The following is a 25,756-nucleotide window of genomic DNA, read 5'->3' on the forward strand; positions in this document are numbered from 1 at the left end:
CCATCAGCGTCCGAGCCCATCGCCGCGACTCCCATCTCTTCCGCTCCCCCGCCTTTTATCCCCGTCCAGCTGAATCCCTCAAAGGATTCCGCCAAGGACTGATGTCTACGTTCCCCCTCCTTTCCTGTAGACAGTGTTGGGCCTCCAAGAGCAGAGGTTTGTAGAACAGCAGCAAGTTTTCCCTTAAGTGGATCACCCAAGGTTTATCGAACTCAGGGAGGAAGAGGTCAAAGATATCCCTCTCATGCAACCCTGAAACCACAAAGCAAGAAGTCTCTTGTGTCCCCAACACACCTAATAGGTGCACTAGTTCGGCGAAGAGATAGTGAAATACAGGTGGTATGAATAAGTATGAGCAGTAGCAACGGTACCAGAAAATAGCTTGCTGGCGTGTAGTTGATGGTGGTAGTATTGCAGCAGTAGTAACGCAAAGAAACATTAAACAAGCGAGTAACGCAGCGGTATTTAGGAACAAGGCCTAGGGATTACACTTTCACTAGTGGACACTCTCAACATTGATCACATAACGAGCAGAGATAAATGCATACTCTACACTCTTGTTGGATGATGAACGCATTGCGTAGGATTACACGAACCCTCAATGCCGGAGTTAACAAGCTCCACAATTTGTTCATATTTAAGTAACCTTATAGTGTAAGATAGATCAACAGATTAAACCAAGTACTAACATAGCATGCACACTGTCACCTTCATGCATATATAGGAGGAATAGATCACATCAATATTATCATAGCAATAGTTAACTTCGCAATCTACAAGAGATCATGATCATAGCATAAACCAAGTACTAACACGGTGCACACACTGTCACCTTTACACACGTGCAGGAGGAATAGAACTACTTTAATAACTTTGCTAGAGTAGCACATAGATAAATTGTGATACAAACTCATATGAATCTCAATCATGTAAAGCAGCTCATGAGATTATTGTATTGAGGTACATAGGAGAGAGATGAACCACATAGCTACCGGTACAGCCCCGAGCCTCGATGGAGAACTACTCCTCATGGGAGCAGCAGCGGTGATGAAGATGGCGGTGGAGATGGCAGCGGTGTCGATGGAGGAGCCTTCCGGGGGCACTTCCCCGCTCCGGCAGCGTGCCGGAACAGAGACTCCTGTCCCCCAGATCTTGGCGTCGCGATGGCAGCGGCTCTGGAAGGTTTCTGTGGTTTTCGCCAATCGTATCAGGGTTTTCGATCCAGGGGCATTATATAGGCGAAGAGGCGGCGCCAGAGGGTCGAAGGGCTGGCCAAACCATAGGGGGGCGCGGGCCCCCCCTAGGCCGCGCCAGGGTATGGTGTGGTGGGCCTGTGCCCCCCCTCTGGTCCCTCTCGTGTGTTCTGGATGCTTCCGGGGATTCTAAGATCTTTGGCGTTGATTTCGTCCGATTCCGAGAATATTTCGTTACTAGGATTTCTGAAACCAAAAACAGCGAAAACAGAACCGGCACTTCGGCATCTTGTTAATAGGTTAGTTCCAGAAAATGCACGAATATGACATAAAGTGTGCATAAAACATGTAGATAACATCAATAATGTGGCATGGAACATAAGAAATTATCGATACGTTGGAGACGTATCAGCATCCCCAAGCTTAGTTCTGCTCGTCCCGAGCGAGGTAAAACGATAACAGAGATAATTTACGGAGTGACATGCCATCATAAACTTGATCATACTATTTGTAAAGCATATGTAGTGAATGCAGCGATCAAAACAATGGTAATGACATGAGTAAACAACTGAATCATAAAGCAAAGACTTTTCATGAATAGCACTTCAAGACAAGCATCAATAAGTCTTGCATAAGAGTTAACTCATAAAGCAATAATTCAAAGTAAAGGCATTGAAGCAACACAAAAGAAGATTAAGTTTCAGCGGTTGCTTTCAACTTGTAACATGTATATCTCATGGATATTGTCAACATAGAGTAACATAATAAGTGCAATATGCAAGTATGTAGGAATCAATGCACAGTTCACACAAGTGTTTGCTTCTTGAGATGGAGAGAAATAGGTGAACTGACTCAACAATAAAAGTAAAAGAATGGTCCTTCAAAGAGGAAAAGCATCGATTGCTATATTTGTGCTAGAGCTTTGATTTTGAAAACATGAAACAATTTTGTCAACGGTAGTAATAAAGCATATGTATCATGTAAATTATATCTTACAAGTTGCAAGCCTCATGCATAGTATACTAATAGTGCCCGCACCTTGTCCTAATTAGCTTGGACTACTGGATCATCACAATGCACATGTTTTAACCAAGTGTCACAAAGGGGTACCTCTATGCCGCTTTGTACAAAGGTCTAAGGAGAAAGCTCGCATTGGATTTCTCGCTATTGATTATTCTCAACTTAGACATCCATACCGAGACAACATAGACAACAGATAATGGACTCCTCTTTTATGCATAAGCATGTAACAACAATTAATAATTTTCTCATATGAGATTGAGGATATATGTCCAAAACTGAAACTTCCACCATGGATCATGGCTTTAGTTAGCGGCCCAATGTTCTTCTCTAACAATATGCATGCTTAACCATAGGGTGGTAGATCTCTCTTACTTCAGACAAGACGGACATGCATAGCAACTCACATGAAATTCAACAATGAATAGTTGATGGCGTCCCCAGTGAACATGGTTATCGCACAACAAGCAACTTAATAAGAGATAAAGTGCATAATTACATATTCAATACCACAATAGTTTTTAAGCTATTTGTCCCATGAGCTATATATTGCAAAGGTGAATGATGGAATTTTAAAGGTAGCACTCAAGCAATTTACTTTGGAATGGCGGAAAATACCATGTAGTAGGTAGGTATGGTGGACACAAATGGCATAGTGTTGTTTGGCTCAAGGATTTGGATGCATGAGAAGTATTCCCTCTCGATACAAGGTTTAGGCTAGCAAGGTTGTTTGAAGCAAACACAAGCACGAACTAGTACAGCAAAACTCACATAAAAGACATATTACAAGCATTATAAAACTATACATCATCTTCCTTGTTGTTCAAACATCTTACTAGAAAATATCTAGACTCTAGAGAAACCACTCATGCAAACCCAAATTTTAACAAGCTCTATGTATTTCCTCACTAATGGGTGCAAGGTATATGATGCAAGAGCTTAAACAAGAGCACAACAATTGCCAAGTATCACATTATTCAAGACATCACACCAATTTCTACATGTAGCATTTTCCAATTCCAACCATATAATAATTAACGAAGCAGTTTCAACCTTCGCCATGAATATTATGAGCTAAGAACACATGTGTTCATACGAACCAGCGGAGCGTGTCTCTCTCCCACACAAGCATTTATTCAAACAAAAACAAAAACAAGAAACATACAGACGCTCCAAGTAAAGCACATAAGATGTGACCGAATAAAAATATAGTTTCAAGAGAAGGAACCTGATAATTTGTCGATGAAGAAGGGGATGCCTTGGGCATCCCCAAGCTTAGACGCTTGAGTCTTCTTGAAATATGCAGGGATGAACCACCGGGGCATCCCCAAGCTTAGAGCTTTCACTCTTCTTGATCATAGTATATCATCCTCCTTTCTTGACCCTTGAAAACTTCCTCCACACCAAACTCGAAACAACTCATTAGAGGGTTAGTGCACAATAAAAATTAACATATTCAGAGGTGACACAATCATTCTTAACACTTCTGGACATTGCATAATGCTACTGGACATTAGTGGATCAAAGAAATTCATCCAACATAGCAAAAGAGGCAATGCGAAATAAAAGGCAGAATCTGTCAAAACAGAACAGTTCGTATTGACGAATTTTAAAATGGCACCAGACTTGCTCAAATGAAAATGCTCAAATTGAATGAAAGTTGCGTACATATCTGAGGATCATGCACGTAAATTGGCTTAATTTTCTGAGCTACCTACAGGGAGGTGGACCCAGATTCGTGACAGCAAAGAAATCTGGAACTGCGCAGTAATCCAAATCTAGTACTTACTTTTCTATCAACGGCTTTACTTGGCACAACAAAACACAAAACTAAGATAAGGAGAGGTTGCTACAGTAGTAAACAACTTCCAAGACACAAATATAAAACAAAGTACTGTAGCAAAATAACACATGGGTTATCTCCCAAGAAGTTCTTTCTTTATAGCCATTAAGATGGGCTCAGCAGTTTTAATGATGCACTCATAAGAAATAGTATTTGAAGCAAAAGAGAGCATCAAGAGGCAAATTCAAAACACATTTAAGTCTAACATGCTTCCTATGCAAAGGAATCTTGTAAATAAACAAGTTCATGAAGAGCAAAGTAACAAGCATAGGAAGATAAAACAAGTGTAGCTTCAAAAATTTCAGCACATAGAGAGGTGTTTTAGTAACATGAAAATTTCTACAACCATATTTTCCTCTCTCATAATAACTTTCAGTAGCAACATTAGCAAACTCAACAATATAACTATCACATAAAGCATTCTTATCATGAGTCTCATGCATAAAATTATTACTCTCCACATAGGCATAATCAATTTTATTAGTTGTAGTGGGAGCAAATTCAACAAAGTAGCTATCATTATTATTCTCATCAAGTGTAGGAGGCATAGTATAATCACAACAAAATTTACTCTCCATAGTAGGTGGCACCAAAAGACCACTATCATTATAATCATCATAAATAGGAGGCAAAGTATCATCAAAGAAAATTTTCTCCTCAATGCTTGGGGGACTAAAAATATCATGCTCATCAAAGCCAGCTTCCCCAAGCTTAGAATTTTCCATATCATTAGCAACAATGGTGTTCAAAGCGTTCATACTAATATCATTGCTACTAGCATGCAAATAAGATTCCATGGGTTTTTTAATTTTCGCATTAAACCATTCATGTCTTGACTCAGGAAATAGAATAAAAAGCTCACAGATGTTGTCCATTATGCCTTACTAGTGTAAACAAGAAACAAAAAGATGCAATTGCAGGATCTAAAGGAAATAGCTTCGAGCACAAACACAATGGCGCCGGAAAAGTACTTTACAGGAACCGGAGTATGAGTGCCTTTTACCTTTCCTCCCTGGCAACGGCACCAGAAAAGTAATTGATGTCTACGTTCCCCCTCCTTTCCTGTAGACAGTGTTGGGCCTCCAAGAGCAGAGGTTTGTAGAACAGCAGCAAGTTTTCCCTTAAGTGGATCACCCAAGGTTTATCGAACTCAGGGAGGAAGAGGTCAAAGATATCCCTCTCATGCAACCCTGCAACCACAAAGCAAGAAGTCTCTTGTGTCCCCAACACACCTAATAGGTGCACTAGTTCGGCGAAGAGATAGTGAAATACAGGTGGTATGAATAAGTATGAGCAGTAGCAACGGTACAGAAAATAGCTTGCTGGCGTGTAGTTGATGGTGGTAGTATTGCAGCGAGTAACGCAGTAAAAACAAGAAACAAGCGGTAGTAACGCAGCAGTATTTAGGAACAAGGCCTAGGGATTACACTTTCACTAGTGGACACTCTCAACATTGATCACATAACAGAACAGATAAATGCATACTCTACACTCTTGTTGGATGATGAACGCATTGCGTAGGATTACACGAACCCTCAATGCCGGAGTTAACAAGCTCCACAATTTGTTCATATTTAAGTAACCTTATAGTGTAAGATAGATCAACAGATTAAACCAAGTACTAACATAGCATGCACACTGTCACCTTCATGCATATATAGGAGGAATAGATCACATCAATATTATCATAGCAATAGTTAACTTCGCAATCTACAAGAGATCATGATCATAGCATAAACCAAGTACTAACACGGTGCACACACTGTCACCTTTACACACGTGCAGGAGGAATAGAACTACTTTAATAACTTTGCTAGAGTAGCACATAGATAAATTGTGATACAAACTCATATGAATCTCAATCATGTAAAGCAGCTCATGAGATTATTGTATTGAGGTACATAGGAGAGAGATGAACCACATAGCTACCGGTACAGCCCCGAGCCTCGATGGAGAACTACTCCCTCCTCATGGGAGCAGCAGCGGTGATGAAGATGGCGGTGGAGATGGCAGCGGTGTCGATGGAGGAGCCTTCCGGGGGCACTTCCCCGCTCCGGCAGCGTGCCGGAACAGAGACTCCTGTCCCCCAGATCTTGGCGTCGCGATGGCAGCGGCTCTGGAAGGTTTCTGTGGTTTTCGCCAATCGTATCAGGGTTTTCGATCCAGGGGCATTATATAGGCGAAGAGGCGGCACCAGAGGGTCGAAGGGCTGGCCAAACCATAGGGGGGCGCGGGCCCCCCCTAGGCCGCGCCAGGGTATGGTGTGGTGGGCCTGTGCCCCCCCTCTGGTCCCTCTCGTGTGTTCTGGATGCTTCCGGGGATTCTAAGATCTTTGGCGTTGATTTCGTCCGATTCCGAGAATATTTCGTTACTAGGATTTCTGAAACCAAAAACAGCAGAAAACAGGAACTGGCACTTCGGCATCTTGTTAATAGGTTAGTTCCAGAAAATGCACGAATATGACATAAAGTGTGCATAAAACATGTAGATAACATCAATAATGTGGCATGGAACATAAGAAATTATCGATACGTTGGAGACGTATCAGCATCCCCAAGCTTAGTTCTGCTCGTCCCGAGCAGGTAAAACGATAACACAGATAATTTCTGGAGTGACATGCCATCATAAACTTGATCATACTATTTGTAAAGCATATGTAGTGAATGCAGCGATCAAAACAATGGTAATGACATGAGTAAACAACTGAATCATAAAGCAAAGACTTTTCATGAATAGCACTTCAAGACAAGCATCAATAAGTCTTGCATAAGAGTTAACTCATAAAGCAATAATTCAAAGTAAAGGCATTGAAGCAACACAAAAGAAGATTAAGTTTCAGCGGTTGCTTTCAACTTGTAACATGTATATCTCATGGATATTGTCAACATAGAGTAACATAATAAGTGCAATATGCAAGTATGTAGGAATCAATGCACAGTTCACACAAGTGTTTGCTTCTTGAGATGGAGAGAAATAGGTGAACTGACTCAACAATAAAAGTAAAAGAATGGTCCTTCAAAGAGGAAAAGCATCGATTGCTATATTTGTGCTAGAGCTTTGATTTTGAAAACATGAAACAATTTTGTCAACGGTAGTAATAAAGCATATGTATCATGTAAATTATATCTTACAAGTTGCAAGCCTCATGCATAGTATACTAATAGTGCCCGCACCTTGTCCTAATTAGCTTGGACTACCGGATCATCACAATGCACATGTTTTAACCAAGTGTCACAAAGGGGTACCTCTATGCCGCCTGTACAAAGGTCTAAGGAGAAAGCTCGCATTGGATTTCTCGCTATTGATTATTCTCAACTTAGACATCCATACCGAGACAACATAGACAACAGATAATGGACTCCTCTTTTATGCATAAGCATGTAACAACAATTAATAATTTTCTCATATGAGATTGAGGATATATGTCCAAAACTGAAACTTCCACCATGGATCATGGCTTTAGTTAGCGGCCCAATGTTCTTCTCTAACAATATGCATGCTTAACCATAGGGTGGTAGATCTCTCTTACTTCAGACAAGACGGACATGCATAGCAACTCACATGAAATTCAACAATGAATAGTTGATGGCGTCCCCAGTGAACATGGTTATCGCACAACAAGCAACTTAATAAGAGATAAAGTGCATAATTACATATTCAATACCACAATAGTTTTTAAGCTATTTGTCCCATGAGCTATATATTGCAAAGGTGAATGATGGAATTTTAAAGGTAGCACTCAAGCAATTTACTTTGGAATGGCGGAAAATACCATGTAGTAGGTAGGTATGGTGGACACAAATGGCATAGTGTTGTTTGGCTCAAGGATTTGGATGCATGAGAAGTATTCCCTCTCGATACAAGGTTTAGGCTAGCAAGGTTGTTTGAAGCAAACACAAGCACGAACTAGTACAGCAAAACTCACATAAAAGACATATTACAAGCATTATAAAACTATACATCATCTTCCTTGTTGTTCAAACATCTTACTAGAAAATATCTAGACTCTAGAGAAACCACTCATGCAAACCCAAATTTTAACAAGCTCTATGTATTTCCTCACTAATGGGTGCAAGGTATATGATGCAAGAGCTTAAACAAGAGCACAACAATTGCCAAGTATCACATTATTCAAGACATCACACCAATTTCTACATGTAGCATTTTCCAATTCCAACCATATAATAATTAACGAAGCAGTTTCAACCTTCGCCATGAATATTATGAGCTAAGAACACATGTGTTCATACGAACCAGCGGAGCGTGTCTCTCTCCCACACAAGCATTTATTCAAACAAAAACAAAAACAAGAAACATACAGACGCTCCAAGTAAAGCACATAAGATGTGACCGAATAAAAATATAGTTTCAAGAGAAGGAACACGATAATTTGTCGATGAAGAAGGGGATGCCTTGGGCATCCCCAAGCTTAGACGCTTGAGTCTTCTTGAAATATGCAGGGATGAACCACCGGGGCATCCCCAAGCTTAGAGCTTTCACTCTTCTTGATCATAGTATATCATCCTCCTTTCTTGACCCTTGAAAACTTCCTCCACACCAAACTCGAAACAACTCATTAGAGGGTTAGTGCACAATAAAAATTAACATATTCAGAGGTGACACAATCATTCTTAACACTTCTGGACATTGCATAATGCTACTGGACATTAGTGGATCAAAGAAATTCATCCAACATAGCAAAAGAGGCAATGCGAAATAAAAGGCAGAATCTGTCAAAACAGAACAGTTCGTATTGACGAATTTTAAAATGGCACCAGACTTGCTCAAATGAAAATGCTCAAATTGAATGAAAGTTGCGTACATATCTGAGGATCATGCACGTAAATTGGCTTAATTTTCTGAGCTACCTACAGGGAGGTGGACCCAGATTCGTGACAGCAAAGAAATCTGGAACTGCGCAGTAATCCAAATCTAGTACTTACTTTTCTATCAACGGCTTTACTTGGCACAACAAAACACAAAACTAAGATAAGGAGAGGTTGCTACAGTAGTAAACAACTTCCAAGACACAAATATAAAACAAAGTACTGTAGCAAAATAACACATGGGTTATCTCCCAAGAAGTTCTTTCTTTATAGCCATTAAGATGGGCTTAGCAGTTTTAATGATGCACTCATAAGAAATAGTATTTGAAGCAAAAGAGAGCATCAAGAGGCAAATTCAAAACACATTTAAGTCTAACATGCTTCCTATGCAAAGGAATCTTGTAAATAAACAAGTTCATGAAGAGCAAAGTAACAAGCATAGGAAGATAAAACAAGTGTAGCTTCAAAAATTTCAGCACATAGAGAGGTGTTTTAGTAACATGAAAATTTCTACAACCATATTTTCCTCTCTCATAATAACTTTCAGTAGCAACATTAGCAAACTCAACAATATAACTATCACATAAAGCATTCTTATCATGAGTCTCATGCATAAAATTATTACTCTCCACATAGGCATAATCAATTTTATTAGTTGTAGTGGGAGCAAATTCAACAAAGTAGCTATCATTATTATTCTCATCAAGTGTAGGAGGCATAGTATAATCACAACAAAATTTACTCTCCATAGTAGGTGGCACCAAAAGACCACTATCATTATAATCATCATAAATAGGAGGCAAAGTATCATCAAAGAAAATTTTCTCCTCAATGCTTGGGGGACTAAAAATATCATGCTCATCAAAGCCAGCTTCCCCAAGCTTAGAATTTTCCATATCATTAGCAACAATGGTGTTCAAAGCGTTCATACTAATATCATTGCTACTAGCATGCAAATAAGATTCCATGGGTTTTTTAATTTTCGCATTAAACCATTCATGTCTTGACTCAGGAAATAGAATAAAAAGCTCACAGATGTTGTCCATTATGCCTTACTAGTGTAAACAAGAAACAAAAAGATGCAATTGCAGGATCTAAAGGAAATAGCTTCGAGCACAAACACAATGGCGCCAGAAAGTACTTTACCTGGAACCGGAGTATGAGTGCCTTTTACCTTTCCTCCCCGGCAACGGCACCAGAAAAGTAATTGATGTCTACGTTCCCCCTCCTTTCCTGTAGACAGTGTTGGGCCTCCAAGAGCAGAGGTTTGTAGAACAGCAGCAAGTTTTCCCTTAAGTGGATCACCCAAGGTTTATCGAACTCAGGGAGGAAGAGGTCAAAGATATCCCTCTCATGCAACCCTGCAACCACAAAGCAAGAAGTCTCTTGTGTCCCCAACACACCTAATAGGTGCACTAGTTCGGCGAAGAGATAGTGAAATACAGGTGGTATGAATAAGTATGAGCAGTAGCAACGGTACCAGAAAATAGCTTGCTGGCGTGTAGTTGATGGTGGTAGTATTGCGTGAGTAACGCAGTAAAACAGTAAACAAGCAGTAGTAACGCAGCAGTATTTAGGAACAAGGCCTAGGGATTACACTTTCACTAGTGGACACTCTCAACATTGATCACATAACAGAACAGATAAATGCATACTCTACACTCTTGTTGGATGATGAACGCATTGCGTAGGATTACACGAACCCTCAATGCCGGAGTTAACAAGCTCCACAATTTGTTCATATTTAAGTAACCTTATAGTGTAAGATAGATCAACAGATTAAACCAAGTACTAACATAGCATGCACACTGTCACCTTCATGCATATATAGGAGGAATAGATCACATCAATATTATCATAGCAATAGTTAACTTCGCAATCTACAAGAGATCATGATCATAGCATAAACCAAGTACTAACACGGTGCACACACTGTCACCTTTACACACGTGCAGGAGGAATAGAACTACTTTAATAACTTTGCTAGAGTAGCACATAGATAAATTGTGATACAAACTCATATGAATCTCAATCATGTAAAGCAGCTCATGAGATTATTGTATTGAGGTACATAGGAGAGAGATGAACCACATAGCTACCGGTACAGCCCCGAGCCTCGATGGAGAACTACTCCCTCCTCATGGGAGCAGCAGCGGTGATGAAGATGGCGGTGGAGATGGCAGCGGTGTCGATGGAGGAGCCTTCCGAGGGCACTTCCCCGCTCCGGCAGCGTGCCGGAACAGAGACTCCTGTCCCCCAGATCTTGGCGTCGCGATGGTGGCGGCTCTGGAAGGTTTCTGTGGTTTTCGCCAATCGTATCAGGGTTTTCGATCCAGGGGCATTATATAGGCGAAGAGGCGGCGCCAGAGGGTCGAAGGGCTGGCCAAACCATAGGGGGGCGCGGGCCCCCCCTAGGCCGCGCCAGGGTATGGTGTGGTGGGCCTGTGCCCCCCCTCTGGTCCCTCTCGTGTGTTCTGGATGCTTCCGGGGATTCTAAGATCTTTGGCGTTGATTTCGTCCGATTCCGAGAATATTTCGTTACTAGGATTTCTGAAACCAAAAACAGCAGAAAACAAGAACTGGCACTTCGGCATCTTGTTAATAGGTTAGTTCCAGAAAATGCACGAATATGACATAAAGTGTGCATAAAACATGTAGATAACATCAATAATGTGGCATGGAACATAAGAAATTATCGATACGTTGGAGACGTATCAAGGACACGGAAGGGACATCGGCCAACCCGGAAGAAACTACTGGGACTGAGCAGATGAAGCAGAAGGCGGAAGAAGTTGCCACCAAAAAATCCAAGGCTCGCGCTCGCGACAGCGAGTCCAAAGGAAAGTGGTGGTCATGCACCACCAAGGAAATCGAACTCCGCAACCTCGAGGCGGAAGGTTTCCTGCAACCCAGATCTTGGCGAACGACTCCGGCTGAGCTGGCTCCAACCCCTGAAGCCGGAGAATGGGTGGTGATGAAGGCGCTGATCGAGCGCGGATTCTCGCTGCCGCCGAGCGATTTCTTCACAGAGATCCTCAAGGCGTATCAATTGCAGCCCCACAATATTTCGCCCAACAACATCTTGGCCATCAGCAACCATGTTACACTTTGCGAGGGCCACCTCCGGGTAGCTCCTGATCTTCAATTATTTCAGTACTTCTTCTCCGTCAAAAAGGAGAAAATCTTGAAGACCTCCTCGCTAGCGACCTGCGGCAGCATCACTTTCAAGCTCCACCCCGGCCGCGTCTACCCGAACATCGAGCGGCACGAGTCTATGCGATATTGGTCCGGAGGCTTCTTTTATCTAAAGGACGTCTCTGATCCGGCTAGCGAGAAGGTGCTGCCGGTATTCAAGAACAGCCCAGCCAGCGAGAACCCGGCCTGGTCTCAATGCCCTCACCTTTCCGAGTCGCCTCATCTAACAAGGGAGGTTTGGCGGATCTGCAAGCTAACCGAAGAGGGCTTGTCGAGGAAGGACCTGACAATGTCGTGGTTCACCAAGCGGATCCAACCGCTTCAGCACATGGACCGCCTGATGTTCCACTACACGGGGCGCGACGATCTCATGCGCGCCTCTAAGGACAACCTCTCCGCCGACGCCTTGGACAAGCAGATCCGGATGCTGATCAAGGTTCCGCGTGAACTTCAAGTTCACGTGTGCAACATTGACATTCATATAAACGGCTCCGGGACCGCGGTAAATCATCCGACTTAACCATCAAATCCTTATCTTGCAGTTGCAATATTTTCCTAAGTATTTTGATCTTCTACCTTTGCCTGCTTAGCTCGAAGCCCTCGAGGAAAAGGACCTCAGAACTTTGACCAGGGTTCCTCATGCCGGAACCAACGACCCTGAGGCCACTTCCGACGCGGAAGCTCCCGAGGCTCCGGCTCCTGCAAAGTGCAAGAGGACTGCACCCGCCGGCCCAGCTTCGAAGCGCGCCCGCGAAACGCCAAGCGCTGCGGCCACCCGGAAGGCTGAGAAGGAGAAACAGCGCCTCCGGCAAATTGACACCAGCAAACAGTCCCAACGCCACATCGAGCAATTTTTTATCTCGTCCTCGTGAGTACTTGATTATCCGACTAAGTTTCTTTTGCTGCTGTGATCCGGCATACATTAAGTATAATTCCCTTTCTTATTATGCAACAAAAGTTCCGGAAGCAAGCTCCCCAAGAACCCCAAGAAGAAGGCCAAGCCTTGCCCGGCAACAATGCCCGTTACTCCAGAGGTGGAGGTTCCGCCTAAAGCCAAGGAGTCTACCATTCCGGATCCGAAGGATGTCATCAACCTTGATGACCTTCCTAAAGAGCCTGAGGTGGATTCCGGCAAAAGAGCCTCCTCATCTCAGCCTCCCCCTGAGGGGCCCAACGCTACCTCGACTGAAGCTCCGGCTCATGATGTCGAAAAGAAATTGCTTCTGAGCGGTGCCACTGGTATGCCCCAGACGCACCCGCAGTTCTTTCTGGTTCTGAAAAAGGTCCCCCTATTACAATGTCACGCGGAAAAACCAATCTGATGAACGAAGTGTGGGGGCCCTCGGAAACAGAGCAACAAGATCTGAACGAACTTGAGAGCAGCCTCAAAGTCTTCTTTGCGAAGCACAAGAATGTACGCCAGGTAACACCAGCCCCCAAGCATTGGTTTGGACATTTTTCCGAGTAAAATGTGTAAACTGATGCTTTAAATGTACCAACTGTAATGTATCTTAGCGGAAAGTTTAAAATGTTCCTTAGCACAAGAGTTCGTCTCCAGCCCCCAGATTTAAAATTTCCGGCTAACCTTCGTTGTTTGTTGCCCAGAACACTCGCAAATTGCATGAAGATCTCCGCGTGCTAGTGTTGGAGCAAAAAACGGAGATTGAGATGCTGCACACAAGGGATGCGGAGAGCCAGAAGGCGATTCCGGCTAATCTTCCAACTCTTCGACACATTCTTGCATAAACACTCTCTGTAATACTTGTTTTGGATTGTCCTCCATCTTGCATAATTACTTGCCAAACGCCAGACCATCGACGACCTCACCGCGGAGCTTGAAGTGCTAAAAGTTGAGCATTCCTCCCACAAGAATTATCTTAAGGAATATTCGGAGAAAGAAACCAAAGAGTAGAAGGAACGTGAGGCCAAGCATGCCAAGGATATGGCGGGTCTTGCTGAGAAGTTGAAGACAAGCAACTAGAGGATCAAAACTCTGGTGGCCAAGTCAAAAGCTTACGAGACGGAGGCGGCAGATATTGACAAGATGATCTTCCGTAAGAACTCCATTTTCTTTCCGCCTTCCTTATTGGTTTCGTCCGAACCTATACCCAGAAATCTGACCACGCAACTTGTGTTATGTGAAAACAGCGTGTCTCGGGTTTGAATGGCCGCCGGAGTCTCCTCTCAGCCGGACTGAAGCATACGAAGAAGTGCATAATTCCGTCGAGGACCTCATTGAGGCTTGTCGCGGAATCGACAAGTCCTTGTCCTTGAAGAGGGCCAGCACCACGCTTATCGACCGGATGACCAAGCTTATGCGGCTGGTGCCGGATCTCATCAAGGACTGGCAAGAATCTTCAGCCCGCAGAGTTGCCTCCATCACCCTGGCTATGTGCAAGGCACATTTTCCTGCTCTGAACTTCAGGACTGTTGCGCCCTCGCGGAAACCCGAGGATATGACAGGCTGTTTGCTAGGCGAGTTGATCACTCGTTTTGGTATAACAAACATGCGCTTCCTGAAATTTTCTCCGACACCGAGGACGAGGAAGATGACGAAGAGGTCGAAGAAGGTTCCGGCTCCAGCGCGAATCATTCCGAAGATGGCTCTGGTGATGGCTCCGATGAGGATACTCCTTATGAAGCTTCAGAAGGCGAAGAACAAGCCTCCGAGTAGATCCGGTCAAAAAAAACAATGAGATGCATCATTTTGACCCCGAAGTGGGTTTGTAATAAGACTTAAATATTTTTAAGTAGCTAGGGACGAAACGACTGCATGTGGGCGGAAAACTTATCCTGCGTTCCTTTATATGTTATGAATGCATGTTTCGTTCTTTGAAAAAGCAAGTGCTAGTTTCTAAGTTTTCCAGCTTGCTCACTTGACCTTCCACGAGCCGGAAGACCTTTAGCTGAAAACGCTCGCCTGCGGCGATGAAGCCTAATGGCGATCCGTAAATAACCGCGGAAACAAGCCCCCAGCCAAGGTGCCGGAAATCGCTACCAGGAATCCGTGAGTTCACAATGAAGAACTTTTCCACCAGAAAACTTAAGCTTACGTCCTAAAGGACGATTTTGAAAATCACAACTTTCATACACGCCTAGGCGGAAATATCCAGCTCTGCGGTTTTAGTCGGAAAACATACACGATCTAAAAATGAACAAGTAAAGGAGGTAAAACACTCAAAGAGTGAACCATATGCTTTATTTCATTGATCATGTATATCTTTTACAGAGTATGTAATTCGAAAAAATTGCTAAGTGTGGAAAGGACGTAGATGTGCTATATTACAGGGACGATCTATCTCATCATAGATGTCATCCGGATCCTCTCGTTTTCATTTCCGGAACCAATATGCAGGTCTATCATTTTTCTCGCGGAAATCAACGAGATAGTATGATCCGTTGTGTAGTGCTTTGCTGATGACAAAGGGTCCTTCCCATGGAGATTGCAACTTATGCTCTTTCACCTGTCGAAGGCGGAGAACCAGGTCACCTACCCTAAACGAGCGATTCCGAACTCGACGGCTATGGTAGCATCTGAGTTTCTGCTGGTAAATGGTGGAGCGATGGTCAGCTAAATTCCGAGCTTCTTCGATCAGGTCCACAGATAACTGTCTGGCCTCGTCAGCTGTATCTTTGATGTAGGCGGAAACTCGCGGGGAGTCGTGGATGATGTCAGAGGAAAGCACTGCTTCAGATCCGTATACTAGGAAGAAAGGTGTAAACCCTGTTGATATGTTAGGGGTAGTTCTTAAACTCCACAAAACAACATCTAACTCCTCTGCCCAAGCTCCGGCTGCGCGACGCAGCGGTTCTTCAAGGCGAGGCTTGACTCCGGCTAGTATGAGGCCATTGGCTCGCTCGACCTGCCCATTAGACTGCGGATGTGCCACAGATGCTAGGTCAAGCCGGATCCCTACATCATGACAATAATCCTTTAATTCTCCTTGAGCAAAGTTCGTGCCATTATATGTGATTATGCTGTGTGGGATGTCGTATCTTACTACGAGGCTGCAGACGAATTTTAGTGCCGTAGCACCATCGGCTTTTCTCACTGGCTTTGCCTTGATCCACTTACTGAACTTATCAATAGCGACCAAAAGGTACTCAAAACCGCCAGGAGATGATTTTTTCAGCTTCCCAACCATATCAAGCCCCCAGACCGCGAACGGCCATGTGATAGGGATGGTCTTGAGCTCCTGAGCTGGAGCATTTGGTTGAGTAGCGTAATACTGACAGCCTCGGCAGGTTTTCACTAATTTCTCAGCATCTTCTTTAGCTGTAAGCCAGTAAAATCCTTGCCGAAAAGCTTTTACAATGAGGGATCTGGGAGCAGCGTGATGCCCGCAATCACCAGCATGAATCTCTCTGAGGATTTCAATGCCATCTTGATTTGAGACGCATTTCATAAATACCCCATTTGCACTTCATTTGTAGAGCTGTCCATCAACTATTGTGTAGGATCTTGCTCGTCTGACGACCTGTCGCGTGAGGACTTCGTCCTCTGGCAACTTATTGCGGTCCAAAAGGTAATCCAAGAAAGGCTTAGTCCAAGCCGGAATGATTACCATCACCTCCTTAGACGGAGATACTGCCACATCTGGGTTTCCTGCCGGATCCGAGCTTGGATAGCATATCAGCCGCTGTGTTATCATCTCTCCGGACGTACTTGACTTCATATCTGAGGAAGCACTTGGCGATCCAATCAACTTCGTCTCTGTAAGCCGCCATAATGGAGTTTCTGGCGTTCCAGGTTCCGGCTACTTGTTGTGCCACCAGGTCAGGATCTCCGCAGCATCTGATGTGCTTGATCCCAATTTCCTTAGCAATGCGCAGACCGTGTAGTAGAGCCTCGTATTCCGCCATGTTGTTTGTAGCTTCGAAGTGAATCTGCAGAACATATTGCAGTTCTTCTTCGGGTGGGGACTTCAGGGTGACTCCGGCTCCTGAGCCTTGATGCTGCTTGGATCCGTCAAAGTGCATGACCCAAGTTTCAGGTTCCGGCTCCAGTTCGGCATCCGGACTTGTGTCCAATCCGCGATGAAATCCGCCATAATCTGGGACTTGATCGCAGTCCTGGCTTTGTAATTGATGTCGAAGGCAGATAATTCTATACCCCACTTTGATGTGCATCCTGTTGCGTCAGCGTTGTTAAGAATTGTTGACAGTGGAGCCTTGCTCACGACTGTCATGGGGTGCTCTTGGAAGTAGTGTCTCAGCTTCCTGCTACCTAGGAATACGCCGTAGGCTAGCTTCTGAAAGTGAGGATATCTTTGTTTGGATTCCGCCAGTACCTCGCTAATGTAATAGACTGGCCTCTGGACTCCATATTTGTGACCTTCTTCCTTTCGCTCCACCATGATGACGAGGCTGATAACTTTGTTGGAAGCTGCCAGGTAGAGGAGCATAGGCTCTGACTCTTCCGGAGCCGCTAGAATAGGTGGGGAGACGAGTATTTCCTTCAATCCCTGAAGTGCTGCGTCTGCGGCGTCGTCCCAGACAAATTTGTCTGATTTCTTCAGTAGTTTGTATAAAGGTAGTGCCTTCTCGCCAAGACGGCTAACGAACCTACTGATTGCTGCAACACAACCAGTTAGTCGTTGCACATCTTTGAGACAAGTTGGCCTTTTTATGCACATGATTGTCTTGATTTTTTCCGGGTTAACTTCAATGCCCCTATGAGATACGATGAAGCCAAGGAGATTTCCGGCTGGTACGCCAAAGACGCACTTTGGCGGATTTAACATCATCTTGTACCTTCGGAGGTTCTCAAAGGTTTCTGTGAGGTCGTTGATCAAGTCAGATCCTTTCCGGGTCATGACCGCGATGTCATCGACGTAGGCGTGTACGTTTCGGCCAATCTGGTGCTTCAAGCACCGCTGCATCGTACGCTGGTAAGTGGCACCTGCATTTTTCAAGCCAAAAGGCATGGTGATATAGCAGTAAGTGCCGAACGGAGCGATGAACGATGTCGCCTTTTGGTCGGACTTCTTCATCCGGATCTGGTGATACCCGGAATATGCGTCAAGAAAACACAGAAGTTCCACCCCTGCCGTCGAATCAATGACTTGGTCAATGCGCGGAAAGGGGAACGGATCCTTCGGACAATGCTTATTTAAGTCGGAGTAATCGATGCACATTCTTAGTATTTTAGAATTCTTTTTGGGTACAAGGATGGAGTTTGCGACCCAATCAGTATGGATAACTTCTACTACAAAACATGCCCCTAGTAACTTTGCTAGTTCCATCCCTATGGCGCGGCGCTTCTTATCTCCAAAGCGCCGCATAGCTTGCTTCACCGGTTTAGCCCACGGGTTTAAGTTGAGGTAGTGCTCGGCGAGTTCCCTTGGTACTCTAGACATGTAAGAAGGTTGCCATGCGAAGATGTCCATGTTAGCGCGGAGGAACTCGACGAGCGTGTCCTCTTATTTGGGGTCCATCCTGGCTCCGACCGACACCTGCTTAGAGCTATCTCCTACCTTGAGGTCGATCTTCTTGGTGTCTATCGCGGTCTTGAACGAAGTTTTCTGTTCGGATATCTGCTTCTTGGTGGTACGCATCACTTTTGGATCCACCGCGGCTCTGTAGCCTTGCATCTCCTCTCCAGATATCACAGATTCTGCGAAGGCGGCTTCGCCTAACTCGCACTCGTGAGCTTTCTTGTAGTCTCCGGATATGGTGATCATACCATTGGGACCCGGAATCTTAAGCTTGTTGTAGATGTAGCACGCTCTTGCGTGAAACTTGTGGTAGGTGGGCCTGCCGAAGATGACATGGTAGGAGCTCTTGAAGGGCACGACCTCAAACGTGATCATCTCTTCACGGAAATTATTAACATCGCCGAAGGCCACGGGAAGTCTGATGCTGCCCAGGGAGTTTGCTTTCTTACCCGGAACCACGCCGTGGAACTTGGTGTTGTTGTGCTTGAGCTGTTCCTTGGCAAGCTGCATTCTCTCCAGAGTCTTCAGGTACATGATGTTCAAACTGGCTCCGCCGTCCATGAGGCACTTGGAGAAATCATACCCGTCGATGAGGGGACTTACAACCAAGGCGTAGCGCTCTTTCGGAATGATGGTGGGGTGATCCTACCTATCAAACGTACACGGAGTTTCCGACCACCTGACATACTGCGGCATAGCCGGAACTGTGGAGTTCAGGATCCGAAGCGCTGACTTGCTGGCGCGGACTATCGGGGTTTCGAGAAAGGTGTGGTATGCACCAGCACTCTTTTTGACGAAGGGATTGGCTTTGTTAGCTGTGGAACCCTCCTTGGGATCCGGCGAAGCGTCATCCTCGTCCATCGCCTCGGAACTGTCCTCGTCTTTCCTTGTTTTTTCCCTTGCCTCCTTTGCCGCGTGGGCGGTGCTTCCGGGCTCGCTTGTATCCTGCTTCCGGGTTGACCTTCAGGTCATTGACCCACTTGCAGTTGCGGTTGGTGTGTGAGGATTTGCCGGTAGCCGGATCCATATGGGCCAGGCACGACATGTCCCTGTATTCTTTGTAGGTTTGGGGAGCACGGAACCCAGCAGCCGTGACCTCGTCAGCGTGCTGCTGGCCCCTGCCGGCTCCGCCCCCACGTCCGCGGCCTCTTCCACCTCCTTGACCTCCGCGTTGGAACGCTACGGCGACCATGTCGGATCCGCTGCTCCTCTGGTCATCGGGGGGATTCTTCCGCTTGTTGCTGTTGCTGGTACCGCCATTATCGCGGTTTTTCTTCTGCTGATGAAGGGGTAAGGCTGTAGCGGCAAGTTCTCAACCAGCGTCGTCGTCAACGGCGGTGTGATTACTTGCGATTCCGATCATGTCATCCAACGTAAGATTTTTTTCATTGATCAGGCAGGTGAGCTTGTGCAGGAGCAGTCCACCGATGAAGGCGTGCATAGCTGTGCGATTATCCACGTTTTCGCACTCGTTCCTGGTTGCCAACCATCGTGTGAGGAAGTTTCGCGATGTTTCGCCTTTCTTCTGAATACATGCTTGCAGGTCGCTTGTTGTGGCAGGCCTCTTGTAGGTACCCCTGAAGTGCTTCTCGAAGGCAATTTTCAAGTCGAACCAGCAAAAGATGGTGTTCTCCGGGAGGTCACCAAACCAGGTATAGCTGAAGTATGTGGCAGGCTATCCTTTGATTCCCTCCGGCGAAATTTACTACATTGAAGTAATCCTCGATCCAGGTATCGGGTCTTTCACTGCCATCATAGTGCTTCAGATTTCCAGGTAGCTTAAGGTTCAAGACCTTTGGATAAGGCTCCTCCCGGATCATCCTGCCAAAGCATTTTGGGCCAATGTATTCAGATATGTACTCATTGAGACGTTCCCTTGTATCGCGTGAGCCATTGCGAGGGTATTTTGAGCGGGAGCGGGATCTCCGGCCTCCGCCTCCGCCTCCACCTCCTCCACTAGGTGGTGGGGAGGGAGATCTGCGAGGGGGCCTGTTAGACCTCTTGCTTCCGCCTTCGTATTCTCCACGACCTTCCCGATGCTGGCTACGGCTTCGATGGCTGCCTTCGCCATGGTGGCGGTCGCCGCCGTCGTTCCGGCTCGTGTTCTTCGTTCCAACCCCGGCGGGGCTCCGGCGCGCGCTCTGTATTCCTGTTCCTCTGAGGTGCTACGTCATGGCGGATATTGATTCCACCAGGACCATGGGGCCTAGTGTTTCCGATTGGACTACAACGGCGAGGAGGCGGCTGGGGCCGCCGCGGAGGCGACGGGTTCCGGTACTTGTCCCTCCCAGTATACATCGGATCCTTTCCCTTCCTTGGGTCCATCGGAGATGCCTTCGAGGGAACCGGGATTGGATTTGGATGTTCTCTGGTTTTCCTTCTGAGCTCCGAAGAGCCTGTGCACGATTCGTCGTCACGGTGAGCCCTTCCGGAGGCGTCCTTCTGCGTTGTGGATACACAGTGTTCCGGGTTGGATTCCAACCGGCGTGAAGTGTCTGCCTTGCTTTGTTGCTTCATTGCTGATGCTACCAGAGTGCGGAGGTGTGCGATATCGACTTCTTCGTCATTTTTCGCCAAAAGTTCCGCAGCCTTCTTCATGTTGTCCTTGGGAGTGCCGAGTGGCTGCTAGTTTGGGGAGTTGTGAATTTGATCTTTCGAGGGGGAATAGCCTCTCGTCGGATTCTATCTGCCTCTTTATCAGCGCTTGCCATCATGGTTTCCCATTGTGCTCGGAGTTTCTTAGCTTCTTCCAACTATTTAGTTGCTTCACGTTCTCTCTTGAGGAAATTTTCCATTAGTTCGCTTGCTTCTTGCCGTTCCTCCGGCATTGCTGCTGCAGTGTTGGCAATTACTTTGGCGGTGCTCAGCATCTCCTTTCTTGTTGCTTCTAGAGCTTCAGGATCTCCAGCGTCGTCCGGAGTTATTGGCTTGTTGAGGATTTCCGAGTGTGTGATAGCACCTTGGCCTGCCTGTTCGACGAGCTCTTCCGGAGTTAGGTAGTGCTGGCTCCCGGAATCGTTTTCTTCTCCGGAATCCGGCGCAGCGCGGCGACGAGTTCGCATGGGCGGAGTCTCTGAAGTGGACGGTCCCATGAGTGCGACGCCAGTTGGAGTCTCTTCTTCGCTAGCGTCCTGGTCTAGCCCAGTTATGGTCGCTAGGACCTGCTTAGGCGGAGCAGATTCCGCTTCGGCTTCCTCTTCACCCTCTAACTCCTTCAGAGCTTTGTTGAATTCCTCTGTGTTCATGGTTGAAACATCGTCGGAAGTTGGACTTAGATTGCCCATGATTGATTCTTCTATGTCTCCGGCAACCTCTTGTTGTTCCGGGGCTTCGCTTTCTCCGGCAACCTCTTGCTGATCCGGGGCGTCGCTGTCTCTGGTAGCTTCAACCTGCATGGGTCCAGATCCTTCCGGGGGAGGGGCGGTCCATGTGGTATGTGCGAGGAAGTGCATGAAGTGACACCTTTGCTTCTCTAACACCTGGGAAATCCAGGCGGATCTGCATTGGTCTTCCACCGTAGTTTCCTGCTCAGGGGCGGATTGGGTGGGCTTTGAATTTTCCAGATCTAAGGCGGAATCTTCCTTAGGAAGCTCCTGCATCTCAGATCGGATCTTCGCGACAGCGTCCTGCTCAACGACGGTCGCGTTAGCATTACTTACCAAGGCGTTTCCGTCGGAATCGACGGTCTCGCCGATGAAGACGTGAATGCCGCCAATTGGGACGATGGAGAGCTTGATGGGGTTGGTCCTGGCCGGAATCCAGCACTCGTCCCGCGGGACGATCGGAAAGTTCCCGGCGTAAAGAACATGCACCACAGTGATGGATTCGTCGTAGCTTCCCATGGCGGAACCCTCCCGGTTCCGGCCTCCTGACGCCGCTGGCCCCATGGTGGGCGCCAACTGTCGTTGCCTAATCGACGGTACCTCGGAGGAGGGATCCTCACGAGGGGGAGAAGAAGCAGGGGCCATAGGGCGGAGAGTCTTCGGGACGATGGTACGCGATTTACCCAGCTTCGGAACACTTTCTCGAAGACAGGGCCTACTGCTGCTTGTCTGGAATTATCTGGGCGTTTTCACGTTGTTACAATGAGTTGTGGTTGTGTCTCTAGGGCTCACAGGATCCGGCTTATAAAGGCGCATGGATCTAGGGTTTACAAGGAGAGTCCTAGCCGGAATACAAGTCGCCTAACTACGGTACAATATCTTGCCATGTACGTCAAGGATCCGCCTTCCCTTGTATGTCGTTTCGGATCCAGCTACCCCTAATGGGCCAGGCCGGATCCGTCTCCAGAGTTAGTCGGTGGATCCGGCTCCTTGTTCCTGGGCTGGACTTCATCCATCTTGATCTACAGCAACTGGGCCGCCCGATGGGCCACATGCCACCATCACCGTCTATGGGCCACCCAGGCTTGCCGGATTCAGGCACTGTCGTTGGTACACCCATGAAGTATACCCACAACACCAGGAAAAAAAGATTTATAAGTTTCAAAATATAAAAATAAAATCGTGGATATAGCCAATGATGTAAAATACAAAACATGCATCGCAATACAAACTACTTTATATTCTAGGCTGTACAAAGTGAAAAAATCGGGCAAGTTATATAGTTTTGAAGTTCACTATTCAATATAGTTAGATTCACATTTTTTGTCATTTTTGTGTACCCTAGAATGCATAGTAGTTTGTGTCGAAATAATTAGGTGCATCCATGTTTTTTTCAGAATTTTTTGAAAATTGTAAATATGATTTTTGAATTTTGAAAATAAAGGGGTACACATAGCTCAGCCTCCATTTGGGCTTTCTATATTACCATGGTGTTATATCTTATTTGGTTTTGCAACATTGCCCCCTATGTTATAATTAATGTAAGAGGCCCTTAATTTTTGTTGGTCAACGACTTATAACTCTGACTATGATTTGTATTTTAAATATGTTTGTTCATAAATTAATATAATGATATATGAAATAAAAATATTGAGACAGGAGGAAGTAATATAATTTAATTGGTGTATGCGATTAAAATTATTCGTCATTTGTTCCCTTGAAAAGGTCAATGGGACAGAAATAAAATACGTAAATAATTAAGAACGATATCATTGTTTGGGGTAGTGTTTGCACTTTGTGTCGATTCCAACTTTGTTGCGCCGTTTTGTTCTTAGAAAAGAAACATTTTTTTGCGCCGTGAGAGGTGAGACCGAGCCACACTGCATGCGCATGCGTGGTTTCCTTTTCACCAAAGTTTCTTGAGGAGAGAAAACGTACTCCTCGACCTCAAGATATTTACTGAATGGTGCAAAGAATATTAATATTTGTATTTTGCGTTAGAAAACGCATCCATTCATGTGAATCCAGAGGAAAGTAGCACGATCGCGATCGGTACATGTCGGCACGTCGTTTCCCACCACCATCCATCCCTTTCGTATCTGCACAGCACATTAAGCCCCCACTACTATGCCTAGAAAACGAGGTTCGAAATAGTAGGCGATCAACGTTTCTCCATCGTCGACAAGCCAATGAAGTCTTCCAAAATAAATTACGAGGTGTTGGCTCCCATCATTTAGAGATGAAATCGAAGAATTCATTTGTAATTTTGATAATCAACCTGTTTGGCTGCCACTTAATTTGGTATTGGAATTCAATTCAGAATGTCATGGATTTTAACCCATGCTTAACCTTAATTCCTCTTGGTACCATATATTATCAATTTCATTTCATTTTATTTTATTTATACAACTAAAATGAAATGATATAGGCGATAAATGAGCTCTAAAGGGAGTTGCGTTTCAAAGGAAGCCTATGACTAATCATATAATTAACGAGGAAAGACTCTTTGGTAAATAAAAAATGACTTAGGCTCGCCATGTCGCTAGTTTTGATGATTCATCATTCAGATGCACTGGCCGCGGTGCCTCTTCTTTGGCCACTCGAAGTGCATAGGTAGCTTAGTGCTACCGCTTGTGGGGTGGAGGAATCGGGAGCTGTGAACATGTGTAAAGTGGGTTGAGATGCACAAATGGTATGCGTGTAAAGGAGAGAACGAAAAACAACTTCACGGCCAAGATGTTGCGGATCAAAACTCTAGTAAATTAAGGCAAAAATATAGGCTACGATATATATAGATTTATTAAACTTGTGACAAGTATTTAGATCTGGAGGGGCCACCGGCTCCGGCCACTCTGTCGTTGCCTTAACATCGTGGCTTCCTTTGCATAAATTTAGGAGCACGTCCTGGCATACGTACCCCAGCTTTCGTACCAATAAACAATTTGAAAACCCCTATAATAGCCATGCATGAAAATTTATTGTGAGTAAGTGGTGACCAAAGATCACGCAGGAAACAACATAGTAAGAAGAAATGGCAAGAGCAACATCCCATCTTTCGCATTTTGCAAAACAAACAGTAAACACCTCTGAGGATCGATGGTAAGTAAGAAGTAAATGAAGAGTGAAAAAATATATTAAAAACTGGATACAAAGAAGAATTATCAGCTGATGAAGAGTACCATATGTACGGATACATGGTTCAACTATAGTCAAGCACATGGAGGGGTCCCATATGGGTATCGACAATAAAAAGTACTAAATAAGACATTTTACAGTTTGCGACAAACAACAAACATACGAATGAACTTCTAGCATTTTCACTTATCATCTGTGCAATCATCATCAACCACACTAGTACCGAGAGAATACTATAAGTTTATAACATTTGCTTTAATTCTTGAAAATGTTGATCTTGGTGTAGTCTAACTTCCTACACCAAGATGAAGTAGAACCTACGGTTACCTCGTGTTGTAAGTCATTGGGCCCTCCTATGTCTTGTGTCACGGTCTGCCACCAAATACAATACTACTCCACTAATAACAAAAGACTGCATATTCTAGTTTGTCATTGCCACAAGGAAGTAACAACTCGGCTCCAAAAGCATGCCGAGGCACCAAAGATGTTGGATGAGTTTTTTGGGGTTGTGGTAGATCGTAGATAGTCCCCTAATTGACTCGAGGATGTGGAAAATGAACTTCTGTAGCTCTTTCTTGCATCCATTGCAACATTGATAGAAGCTGACAATATAAAATACAACGATTATACATTGAATAAATTGATTATCAGGTTGTATCGAATCCAGGGCACTACCAAGGAGGGCAATCATCAAACACCTAATATTTAAAAAGTAAGAGAGTCCATCACATTAAAAAATTCAAATTCATGTCCTAAATGTGGTACCTCATAAACATCAATGTGA

The sequence above is a fragment of the Lolium perenne genome, chromosome 5 (genome assembly GCF_019359855.2).
Source record: "Lolium perenne isolate Kyuss_39 chromosome 5, Kyuss_2.0, whole genome shotgun sequence".
NCBI lineage: Eukaryota > Viridiplantae > Streptophyta > Magnoliopsida > Poales > Poaceae > Lolium > Lolium perenne.